The 14,537-nt window shown below is 47.7% G+C and overlaps 1 long non-coding RNA gene across 1 annotated transcript in view; it reads left to right on the top strand.

The window, feature by feature from the left end:
• LOC132658488 (uncharacterized) overlaps nt 1-14,230 on the top strand; it is a 38,726-nt gene extending 24,496 nt beyond the window's left edge. Inside the window, exon 4 of the long non-coding RNA XR_009598181.1 lies at nt 81-14,230. This is a non-coding gene — a long non-coding RNA (uncharacterized LOC132658488). The remainder of the gene's footprint in view (nt 1-80) is intronic.
• The last annotated feature ends 307 nt before the right edge of the window (nt 14,231-14,537 follow it).

The raw sequence follows: 14,537 nt of genomic DNA, 5'->3' as shown, positions 1-14,537 counted from the left end.
TTTCGAGACCACAGCAGTGTTTCGAGCCTGGATGTGCAGTTAGTGTCTGACAGAGAACAATACGGAATTCTCTGTTACAGGAATCCAGGGAGACGCTAACTCCAGAGGCAAACCTGGTGGATCTGGAGGAACGGAGTCCTGAGGGCATGTTTTCCTTCTGTCTTTAGCCTTAAGTGAAGGAGCACAGGGCTAAGCAGCACAGGACCCTTATTCTGAAAGATGGCTTTCCACCCGCTTCATTTAAGAACCAGTCTTGCTCATCACCAGGTCTGTCTGGGAGGGGAAGGCGCCCCTCGGCTCTGACGCGTGATGCAACACTTCCTCTTTGCCCAGCACTGTTTGCCGCACAATGAGCGCTTTTTCCTCTCCTGGGTGGGAGTCCTAAGACCAAGCCGAGGCACCGCAGGCAGGCAGGCACCAGAGGCATTCAGGTTTGACTTTGCCTTTGGTGTAACAAAATCCTTGGATATTGAGCATTTGTTGAAAACAGTTCTCTGTTATTACGGAAATCAGAGCTGGGTTTGGGTTTCAGGGTGAGAAATTATTGACAATTACTGATATTCTGGTTCTGTTTCCATAGCAATTAGAAACATTGAAAATTGTCCATTGTTGCCAAGAATATGGCCGATAATTCCATACTGTTGAAGTTTACTGTCTAATATTGCCGTCTACCCAGGTTTATGGTGTCACTCAAGGTGTGCTGACCAGCACTGTGGGTGATAATGTGACCTTCACAATGTCCATGTATCATTACATACATTACGTTGGGTAAGGGGTAAACATTTAATTTAAAAATATCCTGCTCCTGAACTTCCCTGGAGGTCCAGTGGTTAAGGATCTGCCTGCCCAAGCAGAGGACACGGGTTCAGTCCCTGGTCGGGGAAGATTCCCCATACTGAGGAGCAGCTAAGCCCTCAGGCTACAGCAACTGAGCCCGCGCCTAGAGCCGGCGCTCTGCACAAGGGCGCAGCCCCTGCTGCTAGAGAAAGCCCATGCAAAGAATGAGGACCAGGTGCAGCCAAAAATAATACATGAATAAAAAATTTAAAGATAAGAATAAAAATATCCTGCTACTGCTACCTTAAGCCTTTACTCAAGTTAAATCTCATTTGATCAATCACGGCATCCGAGGCCTCTGACAGTCTTGCTGGAGATGACAATGGGCCGCTCATTTCCAGAGACGGGCTGCCTCCTTTGCAACCTGCCCTCATGCCCAGTGTTTCCGGCTTTCCATCACGCCTCACAGCTGCAGAACCGAAAGAATGGATTTTAGGGTTTAGCATTGGGGCCACCCTGCTGAGGGTGACGGCTACCTTGGAAAGATAAAGAACAGGTGAGCTAAAATAGGGTCCAGGGGAACAGTGTCTAGGACCCCTCTGTGAATCTCTGGTGTAAGTGACCTCTTTAGGGAATTATTATGAAATGATCATCAGGTGAGCCTCTTGATGAAAGTGAAAGAGGAGAGTGAAAATGTTGGCTAAAAGCTCAACATTCAGAAAATGAAGATCATGGCATCCAGCCCCATCACTTCATGGGAAATAGATGGGGAAACTGTGGAAATAGTGGCAGACTTTATTTTGGGGGGCTCCAAAATCACTGCAGATGGTGACTGCAGCCATAAAATTAAAAGTAAGGATTGATGGTATTTACTCCTTGGAAGGAAAGTTATGACCAAACTAGACAGCATATTAAAAAGCAGAGACATTACTTTCCCAACAAAGGTCCATCTAGTCGAGGCTATGGTTTTTCCAATAGTCATGTATGGATGTGAGAGTTGGAGTATAAAGAAAGCTGAGCACTGAAGAATTGATGCTTTTGAACTGTGGTGTTGGAGAAGACTCTTGAGAGTCCCTTGGACTGCAAGGATATCCAACCAGTCCATTCTAAAGAAGATCAGTCCTGGGTGTTCACTGGAAGGACTGATGTTGAAGCTGAAACTCCAATACTTTGGCCACCTGATGTGAAGAGCTGACTCATAGGAAAAGACCCTGATTCTGGGAAAGATTGAAGGCGGGAGGAGAAAGGGACGACAGAGGATGAGATGGTTGGATGGCATCACCAACTCCATGGACATGAGTGTGAGTAAACTCCGGGCATTGGTGATGGACAGGGAGGCCTGGTGTGCTGCGGTCCATGGGGTCGCAAAGAGGTGGATACGACTGAGCGACTGAACTGAACTGAACTGAACATCAGGTGAAAGTCTATAGAGGTCTCTCTCATCCATTCCTGTAGAAGTCTTCAGAAGATGGAGGGGAGGGTGGCTGCAGAGGGGTAAGAAGTGGCCCCTCCACATCCGTGGAGGAAACGCCAGTGTGGGTTTTGAGGAGCGGGGCTGGGGAGGAGGACAGCCCTGCAAAGCAGTCCTGGTGGAGGCACCGAGATAAGGTTTCCCCAGGGTGGCTCATCGCTTGTCGTTGTCAGCAGCCACGTCACTGCCACTTGGTGCCTCTACTTTCAAGCTGTTACTCAACTCTCCCGTTTAAAAAGAAAATAGCCCAAAACCGGAAAACAAAACTGAAAAGACGCTCCTCTGATCCTGTTTCCTCCTTTCGCTACTGTCCTGCTTCTCCACCCTCATTCTTACCGACAGTCTTTACTTTGGGTCTTTGCTCTCTGTCACCTTCTTGACCAGCGGCAATCAATTTCTCTCGCCCACTCCAAATCACTGCCCCATTGGAGCTTGGTAGATGCCCTCTTCATTGAAAAGTCTCCCAGGACTTTTCCTCTAGGCTTTCTTCCTCCCTCCCTTTCTTTTTTTTTTTTTAACTTTCCTATTTCCCTTTTTTTTTGAAATTTCCAACCCGTATAGAAGTTTAAAGAATAACACAATGAATACCCACATATGCTTCATTTTGCTTCACCAAATTGCTAACATTTTGCCATGCTGGCTCTTCTGTTGTGTTTATCAGGACATTTCATCCAAATATTTCAGCCTGAATACTTAAGCATATACTGCCTAATTTTTTTCTAAGTCATTACAATACACTATTGTTGTTGCTTCGAGGCTAGGTCATGTCTGACTCTTTTGTGACCCCATGGACTTCAGCCCACCAGGCTCCTTTGTCGTGGGATTTCCCAGTCAAGAATACTGGAGTGGATTGCCATTTCCTTCTCTAGTAATCTGCCATTATTTGCAAGGGATTTAACATTGTTAATGTCTTTTGAAGTGTTATTGTCTTTAAATCTAGGACCCAAATAAATTTCCTGCATCTTTCTTTGTTTTGTTTCTTCAAGCTCCCTTAATCTAGATTTTAGAAAGTCCCACACTCTTTTGTGAAATTCGACAACAGTTGACATTTTTGAAGAGTTCAGGCCAGTTGTCTTGCGGACGGTCCCTCCTCCTGGGCTTGTCTGATTGTTTCCTCAGGTTCAGCTCCAGATGAAGCATGGTTCTGTTCTGTGTTTTGGCAAGAAGACCCCTAAACGACGTTGTGCACTTTCAGATGCGTCACCTCAGGAGGTGTGTGTCGTTTTGTCCCATCGTTTGCTTGGTGACCGTGCTGTCTGCCAAAGTTTGTCCATTGTAACAGTGCTTCTTCCCATTTGTAATTAGCAAATTACAAATTTTGAGACCTGGTGACTATCAGGTTTCCAGCAACCTTCCCCTCAGCAGTTTTCACATTCAGGGTTACCCCTGCCTTCATCAACAGCTGCACTGGCTGGGCACTTGGCTGGCTCCTTCTCCTGTCCCTGGCTGGTCGCTTAGCTGAGAGAGCCTCCCCCACTCCTCTTTGTTCAGGGCCATTACAGACCGAAGGTTTCCTTCCTTTTCTTCTGTTGCATAACCCATGGCTGCCACTATTCTTGTTGATGCTCAGATCGACACAACTGTGGCCAGTGGGAGCCCCGCTGAGCCAGCGCCCGTGTGCGTCCTTTGACCCAGGCCCGCTTAGTCCCTCAGCACGCTCCTGCTTTCTGGCCCGAGATGCTTCAGGCTGCTCCTGTACTTTTTGGAACCTGGGACTAGTCCCGTGGGCAAGAAGCCCACGTTCGTTTCCTTCCTTGTCCTCTCCTAGCTTTCCCTGGAAAGCTAGATTTCGTTCCACACGGCCTCCAACCTGAAGTTCTGGTTTCATAAATACTTCATTAGCTTCAGTCTCTCGCTACTTTCATAACTGCGCTTTCTGATCCCAGTGTTAGAATCATTCAATTTTTTGTCAGACAGTGAAATGTTTGCTATGTGTCAGCCACTGGGTGTTTGAAGTCCAAAGACAAAGAGACCATAGGCCCTACCCGCAACAAGCTCACATTCTCAGCCTTCTAGCTGGGTAAACTGGTCATCGATCACCCAAACAGGACACTCTGAAAGTGAAAAGCAATACTACAAAATAATGATAGCAGGACAAGACACAAGAATCTGTACTTTCCAAGGCATATCGAGAATTACGTCATTGGCTCCTGGCTGATGCCTCACCTCTAGGTTTCCATGATCAAATTCACTTTCTTAAAAAGAATTTTATTTATATGTATTTGTTTGGCTGCACGGAGTCTTAGTTATGGCGGCATGTGGGATCTAGTTCCCTGACCAGGAATTGAACTTGGGCCCCCTGCATCGGGAACTTGGAGTCTTAACCACTGGCCCACCAGGGAAGTCCCAAGCTCTCTTTCTTAAACATGGCTTCCAGTATGTAATCCATATGCTGCCCCCAAATCCTGCTGCTCGACATTTTTAGGAAGTCAAATCAAGCCTCTTATGAGGCTTCTAAGGCGTTTGTAAATCCGACCCTGCGTCATCACGTCTCACTCCGCACTCGGTCTGACCTTCGCCCTTCCTGGCTGCGAGGCTCGGGAAAGCAGGGCGCCTTCCGAGTCCCCTGGCCTCGCACAGAGCCTCAGCTTGAGTCGGGGCGGGCGCTCAGATCCCCGGACGAGCAGGGAGGATGGCGAAAGCGCCCGCCGGAGCCCTGTTCTGGCCGCCGCCCGCCGGCTTAGTGAGCCGGACCCGCTCCTAAGCTCTCCAGCTGCAGTTTCCTCTTAGTCTGTCCAACGGGCTGACGGGCTGGGATGACCCCTGCGATGCATTCCAGCACAGCGAGTTGCGACTGGTCCTCCCATGCCTTTCCTCTGTGACCTGGTCCTCAAGAACTGTCCAGAGGGCTGGCTGCGAAAGTCAATGCCAGGGCACGGCCAGTGGGCAAAATACCACCGTCCGTCGCCTCTTCCCCAGCTAGAATCGCTGCTTCCTCCTTGGACTCTCAGCCAGCCTTTATTCTTCTTCTTATTTTCGTCCGTGCCTTGTGGCTTGAGGGATCTCAGTTCTCTGACCAGGGATCGAACCTGTGCCCCTTGCCGTGGACGGAAGCGTAGCGTCTTCACCACTGGACCGGCAGGGAGTCCTTCCAGCCAGCCTTCTGGAGCACTCCTGGATGTGGCCTGAACTGCATACCCTTGCCTGGCCCGAGGACGAGGAGTTCGTTCAGTCACCAAGGCTGAGGCCTCTGCTTGCGGTGCTCTGGACTTACTATTCAGCGCTCCGGCCAGCTCCTTGCTTTATCGTTTCCTTTGTCTTCCGGTCCTCACTCGTAGACTTTCCTCCTGGATTCCAAACCGAGGACTTAGTCCAGCCTTTGCTACCTCCTGACCCTCCGGAGCCAGCCCGCGTCCCACGTGTCTGCGCGGGGTCCTGCTTTCAGCCGCTCACCTCCGCCCACGTGACAGCCGCGGAGTCTGGGTGCCTGACCCCCGCGTTTCTCCCTCAGCCTGGGACTCAGCCTTTCCTTAGTTCTTAGATCCCAAATGCTCACTCACTGTACGTAATACAACCTAGCCGCGAAAATCGTGGATTCCTGAAAGTAATGGCTTCAGAACCTGGGGCGTTGCAGATGTCTGGGAAGCACACAAGGCGCTGCTCTTCACGCCTCTGCTCCCTTCCTGCGGTTCTCTCCGCAGAAGCAAGGTCAGGCATTAACAAGGTCGGAGGCGGTGCTGTGGTCGAGAGCAGCCAACCCTCTTCTCACAAGCGTCCCAGCACCTCCTCCTGGGCGCCCTCTCTCTGCTGGTTTTCCCTCTATACCTTTTTTTTTTCTCAGTCAATTAAATAATTTGGCTGCATTGGGTCTTAGTTGTGGCACACGGGATCTGTTTTTTCTCTCTTTTTTAAAAAATTATGAAAGTATGATAACACGTTTGCAGAAGACTTGGAAAGTCCAGAACTAAGTTATATATAGTTCCACTATTCCGTTCAGTTCAGTCACTCAGTCGTGTCTGACTCTTTGTGAACCACCGACTGCAGCGTGCCAGGCCTCCCTGTCCATCACCAACTCCCACAGCCTGCTCAAACTCGTCCATCGAGTAGGTGATGCCATCCAATCGTCTCATCCTCTGTCATCCCCTTCTCCCACCCTCCATCTTGCCCAGCATCAGGGTCTTTTCTAATGACTCATTTCTTCAAATTAGGTGGCCAAAGTATTGGAGTTTCAGCTTAGCATCAGTCCTTCCAATGAATATTCAGGACTAATTTTCTTTAGGATTGACTGGTTTGATTGCCTTGCAATCCAAGGGACTCTCAAGAGTCTTCCAATACCACAGTTCAAAAGCATCAATTCTTCGGTGCTCAACTTTATTTGCAGTCCAACTCTCACCTCCATACATGACCACTGGAAAAACCATAGCTTTGACTAGACAGACCTTTGTTGGCAAAGTAATGTCTCTGCTTTTTAATATGCTGTCTAGGTTGGTCATAGCTTTTCTTCCAAGGAGCATATGTCTTTTAATTTCATGGCTGCAGTGATTTTGGAGACCAAAAAAATAAAGTCTCTCACTGTTTCCATTGTTTCCTCATCTATTTGCCATGAAGTGATGGGACTGGATGCCATGATCTTGGATTTCTGAATGTTGAGTTTTAAGCCAACTTTTTCACTCTCTTCTTTCACTTTCATCAAGAGGCTGTTTAGTTTTCCTTTGCTTTCTGCCATAAGGGTGGTGTCATCTGCATATCTGAGGTTATTGATATTTCTCCAAGCAATCTTGATTCCAGCTTGTGCTTCATCCTGCCTAGCATTTGGCACGATGCACTCTGCATAGAAGTTGAATAAGCACAGTGACAATATACAGCCTTGATGTACTCCTTTCCCAATTTGGAACCAGTCTGTTGTTCCATGTCCAGTTCTAACTGTAGCTTCCTGACCTGCATGCAGATTTCTCAGGAGGCAGGTCAGGTGGTCTGGTATGCCCATGTCTTGAAGAGTTTTCCACAGTTTGTTGTGACCACACAGTTAAAGGCTTTGGCATAGTCAATAAATCAGAAGTAGATGCTTTTCTGGAACTCAAATGTTTTTTTGATGATCCAGCGGATGTTGGCAATTTGATCTCTGGTTCCTCTGCCTTTTCTAAATCCAGCTTGAACATCTGGAAATTCTCGGTTCACCTACTATTGAAGCCTGGCTTGGAGAATTTTGAGCCATACTTTGCTAGCGAGTGAGATGAGTGCGATTGTGTGGTAGTTTGAACATTCTTTGGTATTGTCTTTCTTTGGGATTGGAATGAAAACTAACCTTTTCCAGTCCTGTAGCCACTGCTGAGTTTTCCAAATTTGTTGGCATATTGAGTGCAGCACTTTCACAGAATCATCTTTCAGGATTTGAAATAGCTCAACTGGAATTCCATCACCTCCACTAGCTCTGTAGTGATGCTGCCTAAGGCCCACTTGACTTCACCTTCCAGGATGTCTGGCTCTAGGTGAGTGATCACATCATCATGATTATCTGGGTCATGAAGATCTTTTTTTTTACAGTTCTTCTGTGTATTCTTGCCACTTCTTCTTAATATTTTCTGCTTCTGTTAGGTCCGTACCATTTCTGTCTTTTATCAAGCCCATCTTTGCATGAAATGTTCCCTTGGTATCTCTAATTTTCCCGAAGAGATCTCTAGTCTTTTCCAATCTATTGTTTTCCTCTATTTCTTTGCACTGATCACCGAGGAAGGCTTTCTTATCTCTTCTTGCTATTCTTTGGAACTCTGCATTCAAATGGGTGTATCTTTCCTTTTCTCCTTTGCCTTTCACGTCTTTTCTTTTCTCAACAACTTGTAAGTCCTCTTCAGACAGCCGTTTTGCCTTCTTGCAATTCTTTTTCTTGGGGATGGTATTGATCACCGCCTCCTGTACAATGTCATGAATCTCCATCCATAGTTCTTCAGGCACTCTGTCTTTCAGATCTAATGCCTTGAATCTATTTCTCACTTCCATTGTATAATTGTAAGGGATTTGATTTAGGTCATACCTGAATGGTCTAGTGGTTTTCCCTACTTTCTTCAATTTCAGTCTGAATTTGGCAATAAGGAGTTCATGATCTGAGCCACAGCCAGCTCCCAGTCTTGTTTTTGCTGACTGTATCGAGTTTCTCCATCTTTGGCTGCAAAAAATGTAATCAATCTGATTTCAGTCTTGACCATCTGGTGATGTCCATGTGTAGAGTCTTCTCTTGAGTTGTTGGAAAAGGGTGTTTGCTCTGACCAGTGCGTTCTCTTGGCAAAACTCTGTTAGCCTTTGCCCTGTTTCATTCTGTACTCCAAGGCCAAATTTGCCTGTTACTCCAGGTATCTCTTGACTTCCTACTTTTGCATTCCAGTCCCCTATAATGAAAAGAACATCTTTTTTTGGTGTTAGTTCTAGAAGGTCTTGTAGGTCTTCATAGAACTATTCAACTTCAGCTTCAGTTCCACTGTATGTCAGACTTTATTCTGGGGGGCTCCAAAATCACTGCAGGTGGTGACTGCAGCCATGAAATTAAAAGATGCTTACTGCTTGGAAGGAAAGTTATGACCAACCTAGATAGCATATCAAAAAGCAGAGATATTACTTTGCCAACAAAGGTCTGTCTAGTCAAGGCTGTGGTTTTTCCAGTGGTCATGTATGGATGTGAGAGTTGGACTGTGAAGAAAGCTGAGCACTGAAGAATTGATGCTTTTGAACTGTGGTGCTGGAGAAGACTCTTGAGAGTCCCTTGGACTGCAAGGAGATCCAACCAGTCTATCCTAAAGAAGATCAGTCCTGGGTGTTCATTGGAAAGACTGATGCTGAGGCTGAAACTCCAATACTTTGGCCACCTCATGCGAAGAGTTGACTCTTTAGAAAAGACCCTAATGCTGGGAGGGATTGGGGGCAGGAGCAGAAGGGGACGACTGAGGATTAGATGGCTGGATGGCATCACCGACTTGATGCCCATGAGTTTGGGTGAACTCTGGGAGTTGGTGATGGACAGGGAGGCCTGGCGTGCAGCGATTCATGGGGTTGCAAAGAGTCAGACGCGACTGAGAGACTAAACTGAACTGAACTGATGTCACAATTATTTTTGTAAGTGGGTAAATTTAGATTTTTAGTTGGAGTTTCAGTATCAAAGTCTCAAGAGTTAATAGAATGAATATTCAGGAAAGTAGGAGGATATAGCAGCCCTGAAGAACACCATGAGCCAGCTCAGCACAGTTAGGGCTTACGCAGTTCCCGCACAGCAGCGGGACCACATGCTACTCAAGCTCCATAGACGATAGACTAGGAGTCGCTGGGACACATCCAGGGATATAAAGCAGTGTGCAAGAATTTCATGGTCTTAAGTTATTGAAATCATACAGAGTCTGTTTTTTTCCCCACTCACATGGGTTTTTTTCTGCTGAGGCATGTAGGCTCCAGCGTGCACAGGCTCAGTGACTGGGGCAGGCACGGTTGCTACATGGCGTGTGGCGTCTTACCCCCCCAACCAGGGATCCAACCCGTGTCCCCTGCACTGAAAGGCAGATTCTTAACCACTGGACCACCAGGAAAGTCCTGTCCCCAGGCTTTTACCAAACAGCAGTAATCATTTCTCATTTAGCAACAACTCCTAACGGGTCAGATCGATTTTCCAAAGTATGAGTTACCTAGGGAGTAGTCTATAAGTTATCTATTGCTGTGTAGGGCTTCTAAATGGTTCAGAATCTGCCGGTAGTGCAGGAGAAAGCAAAAGACATGAGTTTAATCTCTGGGTCAGAAAGAGCCCTTGGAGAAGGGCATGGCAACCTGTAGAATCCCATGGACAGAGGAGCCTGGAAGGCTACAGTCCGTGGGGTCACACAGTCAGACGTGACTATGCGTGCACACGCATTGCTGTGTAACAAATTATCACAAACTTACTATAGCAACACACAGCACATATTCATTGTCCCACAGCTTATGTGGGTCAGGAGTCCAGGCCTGGATTAGCTGGGTCCTCTGCTTCAGGAACACTCACACGGTATGTGGACCAGGGCTTCAGTCTCCTCTGGAAACTTGCCTGGGAAAGGATCCACCTCCAAGCTCCTGTGATGTTGGCAGGGCTCACTTCTCGGTTCCTTGCATGGCGCAGTCGCGGAAGCAGCATCCTTTCACCTTTGCTGTATTCTGTGGGTTAAAGCAAGGGGCTGCCCTGGTGGGCCAGCAGCTAAGATTCCAGGCTGCCAGCGCCTCGGTCCCTTATTTGATCCCTGGTCAGGGAACTAGCTCCCACACGCCATGACTACAGAGTTCGCACGCTGCAGCTGCGAAAGAGCCCTTGTGCCGCAACAAGGAACCAGGCGCAGCCAGATCAACCAGGCGGTCCTTGAAGAAGCGAGTCCTAGTGCAGCTAATGCTCAAGAGGAGGGGATTGTACACGCACCTGCGCGTGGGGGGGTGCATGGGTCATGGGGCCAGCTCAGAATCTGTCATCACAGGCAGTGAAAGAGAGGGGTCTGGACTTGAATTGTAGAGCTGCCTGCCTGCTTTCAGATCTCCACCTTTCTGCTTACTAAATGCTCCCCCATTTAGTGGGCTTCCCAGGTAGCCCTAGCTGTAAAGAACCCGCCTGCCAATGCAGGAGATGCAAGGAATATGTGTTCGATCCCTGGGTCAGGAAGATCCCCTGGAGGAGGAAACGGCAAACCTCTCCAGTATTCTTACCTGGGAAATCCCAAGGACAGAGGAGCCTGGCGGGCTACAGTCCATGAAGCTGCAGAGAGTCAGACACAAATGAGTGACTAAGAAGCCACCATTTAGCACTGGAGCTTCTCAGGGCCTCCGTTTCTACGTTTGCATAGCCAGGATAATAATAGTACCTAGCTTACAGATTTGTTGTGAGAGTAAGATGGGTTACCATATTTAAAGTGTTCAGAACTGCCTGGCTTGTAACAGGGCCACGGAACTGTTAGCTCTCTTTGCTCCCCCCCTTCGGTGATGCTATTTCTAGAGGTCGGGGCTGCGCAAGGTTTATCCTTCTCTCCGAGAGCACAGTGGTGCTTCGCAGTCGTTCCCACATGCACAGCACGTGCGCAGGCGGCTTTAAGACAATTACAAATAAGCAGCATGTTCTACATTTGACAAATTGCTTCCTATTGATTTGTGTTGGGTTCCCAAGGGGAAAGTGGGATGCCACAAATGACAAGTAGTGTCTGGAGCCAACTATTCAGACCAAAGAGTCTTTAGGGACAATTTGATACTGTATAAAGTAGTTCATCTTTGGAAACCATGAAGATGGGGCCATCAAATATTTATGGGCCTTTAACAGGGACTGCTGTCTTTCAGCTGCCTTCTGGAGTCCATTGGAAGAGTTCTGGATGAAAACTGTCACCTCTGAAAAGGTTCTGTGCAGAAGACAGTCTTTAAAGATGTTTCAGCTTTATGACTGAAAGAGCAGATGGAATTGGCCCCTGAGGCAGTCTTCAGGGGGAAACTGTAAGAACTTCATTTTCCAAAAGTAATGCGGAGTATTAGGAAAGAAAGGGGTTTCAAATACCACCCCCACAAATCTAACTAAATTAAGGAATGACAGAGATGAAGATTTCAGAATTTAGAGAACTGAACTAAGACTTTAAATCAATTGGAATAACCATTGCAATTCACTGTTTTCAAGAAGTTTGGCACAACGCAGATTCTTTTTCCTATTACGACAGTAGTAGCGCTGGTTTAGGTGGTGTCAGCCAAGACAGATGCAAGCAGCGTCACCAGCATAGATGGCAGAAGGACAGAGCTGAGCTAGCACGCCTTGCATGCTCTGAGCAGATCCATCAGGACTGCATTGAGCTGCAGGTAACAGAACGTCAAAGTGACAAGACTTAGACAAGCAAGGGGTTTGTTTACCACGCTTGCCACACGCAACAGAAGGTCGGGGGGTAGATGACCCTGGACAAGGAGCGCAGTTCCAGGTGTCATCAGCGACCCATCCTGTGTATCCTCCTCCTCTCCATCCTTCTCAGCAAGTAGTGCTCATTTTCACAGCCTCCAGCGGGCGGCTCCACCCGCAGCTCTCACACTGTTTCAGGGGGAAAGGCGGGAAGAAGCCAGGCTGAAGGACAGGGAGCTGAGGACAGCGCTAGCAGAGCCTGGCCTCTCCAGAAACCCTCCTGAGGGAGCTCCCTGCTGGGGCCGCGGCTAGGCCTCAGTGCTTCCCTGCCGCGGCCCGGGCCCAGTCTCTGCCCAGGAAACTAAGATCCCGCAAGCTACGCGGTGCAGCCCAAAACAAAACAAACAAACAGAAACTTTCCTGAACGCGGTCCAACAGCTTTTCTTTATTCACTGGCTTGAACTCTGTGACCTAGCCACACATAAGCCTAGGAAAGAAACATTTCCTCTTTCCAGCCTCTAGAGTAGGAGAAGCAAGGGACAAAGAGCTGTGAAAGATTTTTGAATTTCCAATCCACAGAACCTGCCCTAGTAATTTCTGGAATTCCACGAGCTCCTTGTCACGCTTGTTTGCATATCTCTGGCTGGATTTTTAAACTATTTCCTTTGTCTATATGCAGGAAACCAGTTGGAAATGTTTTTACAGAGTATCAGGGAACTGGGTAATTTGATGCTAATAATCAACGGAAACGTGTGAAATTAAAAAAAAAGACCTCGTATCTGGTCACATCCATCTCAAAGGCCGCAGAAAACTCCCTACCTCTAAACCCAGGTGTAATCATTTGAGCGATGCCACAGTTTGTACTTCTTGCCTTACTGCCTAGAGGTCAAGAGGAATGAACTTGAACACGGTCTTGCCCACAAGAGCCTGTCCTCTAGAATGGAAGACATGGCTTGGCTTTATTCTTATGCTGAAACGCAAACATTAACGGAAAGCCCAGCGGCGACCAGCTGGCACAGGGCAGCGTTCAGTGAGCGCGTGACTGGGCGAGGGCACAGTCCCCTCCCCTCTGACTCGCTTCTCTCCGGGGGTCACAGGCCAGGGCTAAACGCAGTCACTTGCATGTGACGGGAGGACCCCTCAGGCTGCAATGCTGCTGTTTTGTTTCCACTGGAAGGACTGTGTTGTCGATACATCCAGTGTAAATACCTCCCTTTGGATCCTGGTAAAGCGCTTGCCTTGTTGTGTGTGCCCCTGAACTGTCTGTCTTAACATGGGGACTGCTGGCTGACTTGCTTTGACCAGAGCTGTTCCCATTTTGCACAATCCAGGTAGATTGTAGGGATCTCCTCTTGAGGCTCAGGTGGAAGGGCAGAGAACAGAGGCAGGGACGTGATTTTCCCTTTGGGTGGGCCCAGGACACGGGGCAAGGGCACCCAAGCCTGCCAAAGCGGTGGTGACGGAGGGAGAAAGAGGGCGTGCGCGGTCGGGGGTGAGAGCTCGTCCTGCAAAGATGAAAGAAATGCCCTGAGTCTCCACCCGAGAAGATGCCAAGTCTTTGAGCAAAATACCTAGCTTGACAATTCAGCAGGCTTCCAGAAGACCTTCCCTGGTGGTCCAGTGACTAAGACGCCATGCCCCCAGTGCAGGAGGCGCAGGTTCCATTCCTGGTCAGGAAGATAAATCCCACTTGCCGCAACTAAGACCCAGTGAAGCCAAATAAATAAATATTTTTAAAAGGGAAAAAAGCAAGCTTGCAGAGTGTGCGTAATGAGACTGAAACCGAACTGTTACTCAGCATTTGGTCAAATCGCTTTGACACTTCACTGATAAGAAAAATAAAATGCTTAACTGCATCATCCTGTAAATGGAAGGAGAGATTTTTGGGAAAAAAAAAAAAAAAAAAAAAACGAAAACAAACAAAAAAAAACAAACAAAAACCAACAACCTTTTTTCAAAAACACTGTTTTGTCAAAATTGTGTGACTTCTCTTGTCCCCTCAGCCTCTGAGAACTCTAATCCTTTGAAGACTATTGATTTCCTTTTGGTTGATGTAGCAAGGCACGCTTCCACACGACTCAATTAGAACACAGTTTTCCAGTGGGCAACGATCTTGATCACATTAACATTCATGAGATGAGTCTGTGTCCCACTTGTTTTTTAATAAAAGGAATAGAATATTATTCAGTCATAGTGGCTCATCTCCCGGGGACAGCATCACTGCTGCAATTCCATTAACAGCACGAGCGATTGGAAGGGAAGGAGCAATAATAAAAAACTGTTGCTTTTAGGTAAAAACTAGAAGATGCTTGTTGTGAATATCCTCTCTTGACTGTTTCTTCAAGAGTAGAAGCCGATGTGCTCTAAGCAGCTGGAGATGCTATTGGGGTCCGCAAAAAACAGCCATGATGACTGCGCCAGAATCTCTCTCATAAAAGGGGAGGCACCATGCAGCTCTTCTAACCGACCTCCAGGGCTTCTGCTCCACCC

The sequence above is a fragment of the Ovis aries genome, chromosome 23 (assembly GCF_016772045.2).
Source record: "Ovis aries strain OAR_USU_Benz2616 breed Rambouillet chromosome 23, ARS-UI_Ramb_v3.0, whole genome shotgun sequence".
Taxonomy (NCBI): domain Eukaryota; kingdom Metazoa; phylum Chordata; class Mammalia; order Artiodactyla; family Bovidae; genus Ovis; species Ovis aries.
The sequence above is the reverse complement of the archived record's forward strand: the minus strand, read 5'-3'. Positions and strand labels throughout refer to the sequence as shown.